Here is a 13,242-nt window from a genome sequence, read left to right as displayed (position 1 = left end):
AAATACTTTGAAAAATACCTTTTCATGGTGAAAAATAAACAAATTTAGCATTTATTTACCCAAAAAACCTATAAAAAGGGCTTTTACCATTTAATTTTTATCATTTTACTGTTGAGGAGAGAAAAAGGGCTTTTGGCAAGAAATTTCCCGTGGACATTGCGGAGAATCCGACCGTCAAAATCAAACGCCGTCTCATCAGGTATTCTACAACATCCTCCTCTTCATTTCCATCCGTTTAGAATTTGCTTTTAGGTCCTAGATTCATTTTTTGGAGGTTTTGGGGTTTGAAGGTCCGCTTTTCGGGGTACGCAGGTGCTCCACTGGTGACCCGCGTACCCCGACATTTTCTCAGTTGGGAAAATGCCGAGTGTACGCACCTTGCCTTAAGGGAACCTGCGTACGCACACCGTGTTCCTAAAGGCGGGGTGCATATCCAGCAAAACGAATTTTTAAACCCCAATTTCTTCAAAATGGACCGAATTTTTTTGATTTCATTGACTCTAACAGATGTTTTTTGGTGTGTAGATTGCCCACCATGCTTGATTGGCACGAGAGAGAGCACGAAGATGTCGATTTGGCCGCCATTAATCATCAACCTTCCATTGATGCTTTGAAGGCATGCGGCCTTTACAAATACTGGGCCATACCTGGCATGAGGGCCCAGGTGCGCTTTCTAGAGTGGCTGGTAGAGAGATGGAACGTCCAGGACCAGTGTTTTTACATTGGAGGGCACCAGCTCGAGATAGAGCCCTCAGATATTTACTTTCTCACTGGTTTTCCCAAGAGGGGCGAACAATTGACTCTGTCCAGGACTAGGCCAGGTGGCCAGTCCATTGCTAGTCTCTGACTAGAGTGGTGCAACACGCAGAACCAGGAGAAGGGGATAGAGATCAAAACTATATCCCACCCTGAACTTATGGTCATTGCTTTTACAGTTACCAGACTTTGCGGGGCTGCCGCTTTGCACATTGCCACTGGATCCCAGATGCGGATGGCGATTGATTGCTATCGGGGCACCATTTTCAACTGGTGTGATGCTGTGTTGGCTAACTTAAAAAGCCAACTGACTAAAACCAAAAACGGACAGCTGAAGACCTTTGGTTATGGGGCTTTAGTTGTTAGTTTTGCTTTAGAGAGGGTTTCGATGCTGATCCCACAGCATCTCACTGTTGAGGCTGGGCATCCCCGACAGCCCAAATTGACGTGATGGGTTGCGGTTATGGCCCGTCATCCTGACGAGGGCACAAAGGTTGTTCGATTTAGACCTGAGTATTTTCACTGGTTGGAGGACCATATCTTTTCTATACATGATTTTAATTATGCCGGAGTTGATTTTCGTGGGGATCCGGACATGGTTCTTCCACCGGGAGAACAATGGGATGACACAGGTACTTCATTTTTCACAAGTTTTTAATTTATCTATTTTTTTTGTTTTTATATCGTCTCAAAACTGACAGTAATAATTTTCAAAATGCAGATGTAGGCCCACGCCATCCAGCCAATCTTCGGCCTTTCGAGAGGAGACTACCAGTTGCACCTGCACCGGCCCCACAGGACGCGGCCACAGAGACCTTAGCTGAGTTGGAACAATACCTAGAGCGTCTTACAGCAGATATACCAGAGACTACTATAGACGATATTCCTATCAGGCTTCAGCGCTATGTAGTCGCAGTCCCAGGACCTTTTAGGAGGTTCTTGTGTAGGGTGGCTCATGCAGTGGTGTCGTATAGAGAGCATCACCAGTGATTGGATGGTCGTTTTTGTAGACACATGTGACATTTTGGTTTTTTGTACTTATCATTTTTGCCGATCATAAGGTGTTTTTCAACCTATGATCGAAGACGATGTATTTTTTGACACACTCCTATCTATATATATCATTATTACCGGCTTATCTTGTTAAACATGTGTGATGAAATGTTTTTAAATTTACATGTATGATTATCGCAAATGTCTGTCTAACATTCGAGAAGCAATTGCATCTGCTAATGTATTTAAAGACCTTGGAATATGCTGATATTCAATGTAATCAAATTCACGTTCCAAGAGACGCACTCTCAAAAATAACCTTGACAACACTGGATTTCTAATGGTATACACTCTATTAAGCTGTAATACAACGAGTTCAGAATCTAACCTCACTATCAAACTCCGAATCCCAAATGAAATAGGTTCAGACAATAATTCAATCACTGCACTGTATTCTGCAATGTTGTTTGTTGTTTGACCGAGGCTCACCCCATGCATAGAAACTAACTCGTCAGAGGGCGAATAAATAACCCAAGCTGCGGAAGAGATATTCCGTGTACTACGACAAGCACCATCAGCAAATCCAATGTATGTTTGGAGAGGCATCAACATTTGCAAACATCAAGCGTAAAACCAAGATAAGCAGAATAACGATGAAAAACACACTTTCTAAGCTAAGCACACTGTCTAAACTAACAAACACACCAGTTAGAAAGAAAAACCTAACCTAACTAAAGTCTCCATACCCATCATTTAAGCATAATACCTCTTTAGGTAAAGTCCATTTCTGGGTTTACCCAAAGAGTCCCCGTCAAAATCTACCAGCTCATAGCCCCCTTTTGCTAGCTTTCGCTTGACAATGTAGGGCCCATGCCACATAGGAACGAATTTTCCAACACCTAATTTATCGTTAGCTTGATCATATAATAGCACTAGGTCTCCTTCCGAAAAATTTCGAGGGGTCACATTTCGATCATACTGAGCTTTCATACGTTTTGCGTGAGTCTTGACCGCCAATGCAGCATCACGTCGAGTCTCATCTAATTGAGCTAAGTATAATAAACGCTTCTCCTCTTCGGAAGTAGGTGGAAGTAATTCGACAGCCATTTGAAGTGACGGGATTTCGCATTCAATGGGCAGCACAGCTTCCAAACCATAAACTAGTTGGAAAGGAGTGAACCCTGTTGATGTTTTCACTGAGGTTCGGTACGCCCAAAGCGCAGAAAATAGCATGTTGTGCCAAATTGAACGATGAACACCAATGATTCGTCGGATGATGATAACTAAAACTTTGTTGATGGACTCAACCTGACCGTTTGCTTGTGGATAATAAGGAGTTGAGCTATCGTGACGCAAACCAAGCTGGCCTGTAAGTTCTGTCATCATAACGTTTCGAAAATGGCGCCCATGGTTAGTGATTATTGCTTGTGGGACACCAAACCTAGCAATAATGTGATTGAATACGAAAATTGCAGCTGTCTTGCCGTCTGCCTCGAATGTAGGCATCGCCTCGGCCCACTTAGTAAAATAATCAACCGCAAGGATGATATACGCATGCCCCTCGGCCGAGTGAGGGTTACATGTAATAAAATCAATACCCCATTTGGCAAAAGGACCAACGGCAATTATAGGGTGGAGAGGAGCAGGTGTAGCGCGCATCTTGTGATCAAACACTTGACAGTTGTGGCATTTCCGTACCGCAATAATACAGTCTTTAAACAAGGACGGCCAGAAGTAGCCAGCGCGTAATATCTTTTGGGCTGTGGCATACCCAGACATATGACCGCCACACGCTCCAAAGTGGCAGTCATTCAGAACCCTTTCAGCTTCCTCGTGGGTTAAGCAACGGCAAAAAACCAAGTCCGCCCCACGGCGATAAAGTGTATCTCCAATAATTTTGTACTGTTGGGACTGGAATCGAATTTTCCGACGTTTCGACTTTGAAACTTCGGGCCGAAAGGATTGGGTTTGGAGATAGATGATTATATCTCCATACCACGGATCTAAAGTGCTGATGAGAAACAAAGATTCGTCCGCAATGGGTTCCTCTGCCACAGTTTCTGTGTCAGCACGCGGGAAGTCACACATTAACTCGACAAAAACTAAAGATTTCTTAGACTTAGATTTTTCAAACTCCAAGTCGAAGTCTTGCAGGATAACGATCCATTTAGAGTACTTGCCCCCTAGCAATTGTTTAGTTAGAATGTAAATCATAGGGTTGCAATCCGAAATGACTGTAGTTTTACGGAGTAGAATGTAGTGACGAGAACGTTGGACAGCTTGAACGGCTGCCAATGCCAATTTCTCCACATGTGAATATTTGAGCTCAGTTGGGTTTAAAGTCCGACTAAGGTAATATATCACATGTTCCGTTCCGAATTCATCTTCCTGAACTAAGACCATTCCAATGGTGGAATGAGCGGCGGCGAGGTACAAAAAGTAATCCTGGTTGTAGTTGGGAGGATGCAGCAACAGTGCATGGGTTAACGCGTGCTTGAGTGCATCAAAAGATTTCTGAGCTATCTCATCCCAAGAGAATTGAGCGTTTTGTTTCAACAACCGGGTAAAACCCTTTGTAATCTCGGCATAGTTAGGAATGAATCGGCGTAAAAGGTTTGCTTTCCCCTGCAAACTTTGGAGTTGGCGAAGACTCGAAGGAGGAGGCAATTGATGATAGCTTCTACCTTCGAGGGATCGACGCGGATGCCGGCTTTTGAAACTACAAATCCCAGCAATCGTCCCACTTCTATACAGAAGACACATTTGTGTGGGTTCAACCGAATCCGATAATGCCTACACCTCATGAAGATTTCCCGTAAATGGACAAGGTGATCAGCTCGATGTAATGAGTGAGTGGGCAAATCATCGAGATACGGTTGCACAATGTGTTTGATGTCATGAAATGCATAAGACATTGCCCTTTGAAAAGTGGCTCCGACATTCTTAAGTCCAAAAGGTAATTTGCAGTAAGAAAATGTCCCCCATGGACAAATGAAAGCCGTTTTTGGTTGGTCGGCAGGTAGAATATTGATTTGGTTGTAACTGGAAAAACCGTCCATAAAGGAAAATATTTCACTTCCGGCACAATCATCAATTATTTGATCGATATAGGGTGTTGGGTAGTTGTCCTTGGGACAAGCTCGATTGATATCCCTATAGTCGATGCGTATTCTTATTGTTCCCTGTTTTTTGTTAACCAGAACAATATTCGATACCCAATCCGTTAACGGGATCAGATAAATGAAACCTGCTTTCAACAACTTCTCGACTTCTGCTTTAATCGCAGCCGCTTTTCATGGGTGAATCTGACGCAAACATTGCCGGATGGGTTTAGCGTCCGGGTAAGTCTTGATCTCATGGACAACAATTGCGGGATCAATTCCTGGCATTTCCTCATAGGACCAGGAAAACACGTCGCAGAATTCTTGAAATAGGGCCTTGTATGTCTGAATTTCGTCATCTGAACACGAGGCACCTATATGAATTTGCTCAACAATTCCGAGCTTGACTGAAATGTCAATGGGAATAGTGCGAGAAATGTTTCCCAAATTCAGCTCTGAATCAGGATGTTTCATTGGACTCTGAGCTTCTTTGACATATTCAGCTGTAAAGATTGATGAGAAATCGTTTTCAAAACGATCATCCTCAGGTAAAAACGAAGATCTATAATGGAGATCTTCCTATGGTAAATCGTCTACACACAGGACTTCACAAAGTTGTTCGTCAGATGACACAACTTCGGGAAATGTTATTAACTCCGAGGTTGAGGTGAAAAGTGATTCCTCACGGACCACATTCATTTGGTCGATTTTGGTTGAACTCGGGTCGGTAAAAGACTGCACGGCTTCATAGGAAATTTCATATGGACTCAAAGGCATTGCATCACCAAATGAGTCTATCTCAGATTCAGAAGGAACGATCCAAGGATCGTCATAAACAATGGTGTCTGAAGTAATCATATGAATAGATGCAAATGAAGACAAGGCGTTGATTGGAGGAAAAGGAAAAGTTCCCAGTAAACCGGCATCTTTAACTAATCCTACTCCAACATCCTTATAAGGGATAGTCATTTTACCGACATGCTGGATACTCTCTGAAGAGGCTGGGTCGGATGAAAAGTAAGCCAGCTGGTCTATGGTTACGATCTTTCCATTATGTGGAAAATTTATTACTCTGAAGATCGATGAAACGACCGCCGTCATAGTGTAAGACCAACTTCGACCTAAGAGAAGGTTGTAGTCTAGAGGGGCATCAACCACCTCCACATCCAGACTAACGGTTTTTCCTTCAACCCCTATAGGAAAATCCTGTATAATGCCAAACGGATGGAACCCACGGCCATCAAAGGCCTTAAGAATGGTCGGGGATTGATTTAGTGAAGGAGAACCAAGCGATCTCCAGCACTGTATCGACATAATACACGTGGAAGCTCCCTCATCAATTACAGTCCGATGAATAGGCCTGTTTTTTACTATCACTGGAATCTGGAAAGCCATTTGATGAGGTAAACGCAGTGTACTATTTTCTAGATCAAAGATTATTAGGTTCGGGTCCTGAACATCAACAACTCCTATAGCCGACAAAAGTAATTTGCGTTGTGCTGGGAATGATTGCAGCACTTCCAAAGCCGACATTGCTGAGGGTGAAACAGCTAGATCCTCAACAATGTTGTAATTCTGGGCCGCTCTCGCATGTGGATTAAAAGCAGACCTTCGAAGTACACCCTTGGCGGGCGGTTTGATTACTAAGTCCGGGTTAGGCTTCTCGATCTGTAGTGGATCGGAACCGGGAGCTAAGGTTGATGGATTAGAATGAGAAGATTCTGCTTCTTTGCCATCAACAGGACTTTTACTACCATAATCTTGCGATCGAGTCACAATCCTTACATGAGACATCATTAATATGGGTTCTTCACTGGCACTTGAAGAAGAACATATCATCTTACTCTCCTGCTTTGGAAATGGATCTTTCAAAACAGCAGGAGTTGGGGAACCTTTGACGATTTTCACAACCTCGGCCTGATGAGGGCAATCCCTTGTAAAATGATCCTCTTCACAAATAAGACAAGGATATCGAGGTTTGCGCTTTTCGTCATTGGTTTCCGATTTTTCAGTTTTCTCCTTTGGAGCTTTGTCTGCTTTATTCTTCTTCTTGCCTTTCTTTTTCCCACCGGATTTTGATTTAGCCGTAGATGAATCTACAGCGTGAATATCGGCGGAAACTTCAGCAGAAGATTCTCCTGTCGGGGAGTCTGGTAAGGTTATAATAGGTGAAGAATTCTTTGAGGATTTCTTCTTGCTTTTAGTATTCACCGTACCAATCATGCCATCGGCGGCATGAGACCCCGAAGGAGCAGCAGCGATTTGATTGAACTTAGGAAGATCTGGGATCTTTTCCTGTAACGTACCTGACTGAGTGTAAACTAAGTCAAGGTACTGCGCTTGAGAAATCACTTGCTCCTCAGTAACTACTCCGGCCTTAGCTACGTCTTCAGTAATCTTCAGTAACAATGATTTAACAAACCATTCAGCTAAGATTTGGTCTAGGATAAAAACTTTCACTGACCGCCTTCGACGTCTCCATTCATGAATATGATCGGAAATATAAGTGGACGTCGATTGTTTTAATGAAGTTAGTAACTCCGTGCCATTATCATATCTGACCGACAACTGAAAATGAGTTAAGAACGAGGTAGCTAACTGGCTAAAATTATAAAAAGAGGCCCGTGGTAACTCAATGTACCACTTGGCCGCGAGACCAATGAGAGTATGCTGGAAAAGACGTAAGCGGATCGAATCATCCAAGATGGAATTAGAGGCACACATGATTCAACAGGTCCTCTCCAGACTTACCTTCGAACTTGGGTATGTCACTGGGCAACTTATTTTGCATTGGCACCGTTGCTGCATCCTCCCAACTACAACCAGGATTACTTTTTGTACCTCGCCACCGTTCATTCCACCATTGGAATGGTCTTAGTACAAGAAGATGAATTCAGAACGGAACATGTGATATATTACCTTAATCAGACCTTAAATCCAACTGAGCTCAAATATTCACATGTGGAGAAATTGACATTGGCAGCCGTTCAAGCTGTCCAACGTTTTCGTCACTACATTCTACTCCGTAAAACTACAGTCATTTCGGATTGCAACCCTATGATTTACATTCTAACTAAACAATTTCTAGGGGGCAAGTACTCCAAATGAATTGTTATCCTGCAGGAGTTCGACTTGGAATTTGAAAAATCTAAGTCTAAGAAATCTTTAGTTTTTGCAGAGTTAATGTGTGACTTCCCGCGTGCTGACACAGAAACTGTGGCAGAGGAGCCCATTGCGGATGAATCTTTGTTTCTCATCAGCACTTTAGATCCGTGGTATGGGGATATAATCATCTATCTCCAGACCCAATTCTTTCGGCCCGAAGTTTCAAAGTCGGAACGTCGGAAAATTCGATTCCAGTCCCAACAGTACAAAATTATTGGAGATAATCTTTATCGCCGTGGGGCGGACTTGGTTTTTCGCCGTTGCTTAACCCACGAGGAAGCTGAAAGGGTTCTGAATGACTGCCACTCTGGAGCATGTGGCAGTCATATGTCTGGGTATGCCAAAGCCTAAAAGATATTGCGCGCTGGCTACTTCTGGTTGTCCTTGTTTAAAGACTGTATTATTGTGGTCCGGAAATGCCACAACTGTCAAGTGTTTGATCACAAGATGCGCGCTCGACCTGCTCCTCTCCACCCTATAATTTCCATTGGTCCTTTTGCCAAATGGGGTATCGATTTTATTACATGTAACCCTCACTCGGCCGGGGGGCATGCATATATCATCCTTGCGGTTGATTATTTTACTAAGTGGGCTGAGGCGATGCCTACATTCGAGGCAGACGGCAAGACAACTGCAATTTTCGTATTCAATCACATTATTGCTAGGTTTGGTGTCCCACAAGCGATAATCACTGACCATGGGCGCCATTTTCGAAACGTTATGATGATAGAACTTACAAGCCAGCTTGGTTTGCATCATGATAGCTCAACTCCTTATTATCCACAAGCGAACGGTCTGGTTGAGTCCATCAACAAAGTTTTAGTTATCATGATCCGAAGAATCATTGGTATTCATAGGTCGAATTGGCACAACATTTTATTTTCCGCGCTTTGGGCATACCGAACCTCAGTGAAAACATCAACAGGGTTCACTCCTTTCCAACTAGTTTATGGTTTGGAAGCTGTGCTACCTATTGAATGTGAAATCCTGTCACTTCAAATGGCTGTCGAATTACTTCTAGCTACTTCCGAAGAGGAGAAGCGTTTATTATACTTAGCTCAATTAGATGAGACTCGACGTGATGCTGCGTTGGCAATCGAGACTCACGCAAAACATATGAAAGCTCAGTATGATCGAAATGTGACCCCTCGAAATTTTTCGGAAGGAGACCTAGAGCTATTATATGATCAAGCTAATGATAAATTAGGTGCTGGAAAATTCATTCCTATGTGGCATGGGCCCTACATTGTCAAGCGAAAGCTAGCAAAAGGGGCCTATGAGCTGGTAGATTTTGACGGGGACTCTTTGGGTAAACCCAGAAATGGAATTTACCTAAAGAGGTATTATGCTTAAATGATGGGTATGGAGACTTTAGTTAGGTTAGGTTTTTCTTTCTAGCTGGTGTGTTTGTTAGTTTAGACAGTGTGCTTAGCTTAGAAAGTGTGTTTTTCGTCGTTATTCTGCTTATCTTGGTTTTACGCTTGATGTTTGCAGATGTCGATGCCTCTCCAAACATACATTGGATTTGCTGATGGTGGTTGTCGTAGTACACGGAATATCTCTTCCGCAGCTTGGGTTATTTATTCGCCCTCTGACGAGTTAGTTTCTATGCATGGGGTGAGCCTCAGTCAAACAACAAACAACATTGCAGAATATAGTGCAGTGATTGAATTATTGTCTGAATCTATTTCATTTGGGATTCGGAGTTTGATAGTGAGGTTAGATTCTGAACTCATTGTATTACAGCTTAATAGAGTGTATGCCATTAGAAATCTAGTGTTATTAAGGTTATTTTTGAGAGTGCGTCTCTTGGAACGTGAATTTGATTACATTGAATATCAACATATTCTAAGGTCTTTAAATACATTAGCAGATGCAATTGCTTCTCGAATGTTAGACAGACATTTGCGATAATCATACATGTAAATTTAAAAACATTTCATCACACATGTTTAACAAGATAAGCCGGTAATAATGATATATATAGATAGGAGTGTGTCAAAAAATACATCGTCTTCGATCATAGGTTGAAAAACACCTTATGATCGGCAAAAATGATAAGTACAAAAAACCAAAATGTCACATGTGTCTACAAAAACAACCATCCAATCACTGGTGATGCTCTCTATACGACACCACTGCATGAGCCACCCTACACAAGAACCTCCTAAAAGGTCCTGGGACTGCGACTACATAGCGCTGAATCCTGATAGGAATATCGTCTATAGTAGTCTCTGGTATATCTGCCGTAGGACGCTCTAGGTCTTGTTCCAACTCAGCTAAGGTCTCTGCGGCCGCGTCCTGTGGGGCCGGTGCCGGTGCAACAGGTAGTCTTCTCTCGAAAGGCTGGAGATTGGCTGGACGGCGTGGGCCTACATCTGCATTTTGAAAATTATTACTGTCAGTTTTGAGACGATATAAAAACAAAAAAAATAGATAAATTAAAAACTTGTGAAAAATGAAGTACCTGTGTCATCCCATTGTTCTCCCGGTGGAAGAACCATGTCCGGATCCCCACGAAAATCAACTTCGGCATAAGGAAAATCCTGTATAGAAAAGATCTGGTCCTCCAACCAGTGAAAATACTCCGGTCTAAATCGGACAACCTCCGTGCCCTCGTCAGGATGACGGGCCATAACCGCAACCCATCGCATCAATTTGGGCTCTCGGGGATGCCTAGCCTCAATAGTGAGATGCTGTGGGATCAGCATCGGAACCCTCTCTAAAGAAAAACTGACAACTAAAGCCCCATAACCGAAGGTCTTCAGCTGTCCGTTTTTTGTTTTAGTCAGTTAGCTTTTTAAGTTAGCCAACACAGCATCGCACCAATTGAAAATGGTGCCCCGATAGCAATCAATCGCCATCCGCATCTGGGATCCAGTGGCAATGTGCAAAGCGGCAGCCCCGCAAAGTTTGGTAACTGTAAAAGCAATGACCATAAGTTTAGGGCAGGATATAGTTTTGATCTCTATCCCCTTCTCCTGGTTCTGCGTGTTGCAAAACTCTAGTCGGAGACTAGCAATGGACTGGCCACCCGGCCTAGTCCCGGACAGAGTCAATTGTTCGCCCCTCTTGGGAAAACCAGTGAGAAAGTAAATATATGAGGGCTCTATCTCGAGCTGGTGCCCTCCAATGTAAAAGCACTGGTCCTGGACGTTCCATCTCTCTACCAGCCACTCTAAAAAGCGCACCTGGGCCCTCATGCCAGGTATGGCCCAGTATTTGTAGAGGACGCATGCCTTTAAAGCATCAATGGACGGTTGATGATTAATGGTGGCCAAATCGACATCTTTGTGCTCTCTCTCGCGCCAATCAAGCATGGTGGGCAATCTACACACCAAAAAACATCTGTTAGAGTCAATGAAATCAAAAATTTTGGTCCATTTTTGAAGGAATTAGGGTTTGAAAACGCGTTTTGCGGGTACGCACCTCGCCTTTAGGAACAAGGTGTGCGTACGCAGGTTCCCTTAAGGCAAGGTGCGTACACCCGGCATTTTCCCAACTGAGAAAATGTCGGGGTACGTGGGTCACCAGTGGAGCACCTACGTACCCCGAAAAGCGGACCTTCAAACCCCAAAACCTCCAAAAAATGAATCTAGGGCCTAAAAGAAAATTCTAAACGGATGGAAATGAAGAGGAGGATGTTGTAGAATACCTGATGAGACGACATTTGATTTCGATGGTCGGATTCTCCGCAATGTCCACGGGAAGTTTCTTGCCAAAAGCCCTTTTTCTCTCCTCAACAGTAAAATGGTAAAAATGAAATGGTAAAAGCCCTTTTTATAGGTTTTTTGGGTAAATAAATTTGTTTATTTTTCACCATGAAAAGGTATTTTTCAAAGTATTTTTATCTATCTTTAAACAGGTATGAGTAATGTGTTGGTTTTTGTGCAGGATAAAAGGATTTTCAGGGAAAATTGTCATTTTTCACAAACAAAAACATCAGAGTCATCTTTTAAGCCCTTTTCTGACTCCTAAAACATGAAAAGATTGTTGAGCGTTTCTTTTACACTCGTTAAAACAGAATTAAAAGACGGTCCCCTTATAGCCCTTTTCTGACCGTAAAAGCAGGAAAAGATTGCCGGATTTTTGTCGTTTCAAATTCGATACTGGAAATAAAACGACGTGTCCTTGATCGCTTTTTACTTTTCAGGTCAAAGACACTAATCATGAAAGTACTCCTTGGTCGTAAAAGATCAAGCGGTTCTCTCAAGTATTATTTTATACTTTTTCGGGCTTGGGAGACACAAATTTACGAAAAACTTCAACCCTAGAGTCTTCTTAAGTTTTTCAGACTCTCTAAAATTGAAAAACGCTGAGTTTCTCCTATATTGGACTCGTTAAAATTTCACAGTAAAGGACCTGTTCGATTACAAATAGGAATGGACCACTCCTTCTTAGGGTTCAAATCTAAACTAAGTTGGACTCATCCGAAGGATGAGCTTATAATCAAGCATATGTTATCCTCCTCAAGCTTGTAAAAAATAAAGAGGTACTTGCCAGAAATGGTGGCGGAAAAGAGAGAAAAATGAGCCTATTTGTTATCCTTTGTCTCAGAAGAAGCCTTATCACCAATCTTGAACACGACACTTTTCATTCACCTGGGTTGGGAAATCCTTTGCCTAACAGTTGATCAAACCACATTGAAAATCTTCAACCGGTTCCGGGTATTAACTTTGGGTCAATTGTCACCAAGCCATCTGTCGTGTCGTTGTGTTCAAGAGGTCACTGCAAATAAACCATTCATCTGCAAAATACCCGTCATTCATCTCGACCATCCCTGAGTCAGTCCTTACAGCTACATTTCTTCAACTTGATCTATGATTTCGTGTTGTGGGCTTGCCTGCAACGGGTCGCTTTCTATCGACATCAGCACATTATCTAGAAATATGACCTAGAAATTGTCAGTACCTTGAAATCTGCATGCATCAATGGCAGGTTTCTTGCCTTTGACGATGGTTTACATCATTGACTTTCGATCGAAGGATTCCGTGAAATGTTCGACATCAACTCATTCATTCACATCTCATGGATTGTACTGGGTACTTTGAGAACCATTGACATCACTGGTGGTCTCTCTCACACTTGTTAACACTTTACATCATCGACTGGTAATCAAGTGGTTTCTACCATGTTCGACATCAACTCATTTATTCGCATGGATAGAATCGTACCATTTTGGGAAGTAGAAATGAAGACCCTGGATCTAGTTTCCACCATCCAGGCT

The sequence above is a fragment of the Pinus tabuliformis genome, chromosome 3_2 (genome assembly GCF_031772625.1).
Source record: "Pinus tabuliformis cultivar Carrire ecotype Pingquan chromosome 3_2, CPIR1, whole genome shotgun sequence".
NCBI classification, from domain to species: domain Eukaryota; kingdom Viridiplantae; phylum Streptophyta; class Pinopsida; order Pinales; family Pinaceae; genus Pinus; species Pinus tabuliformis.
Note: the sequence above shows the minus strand (reverse complement) of the source record.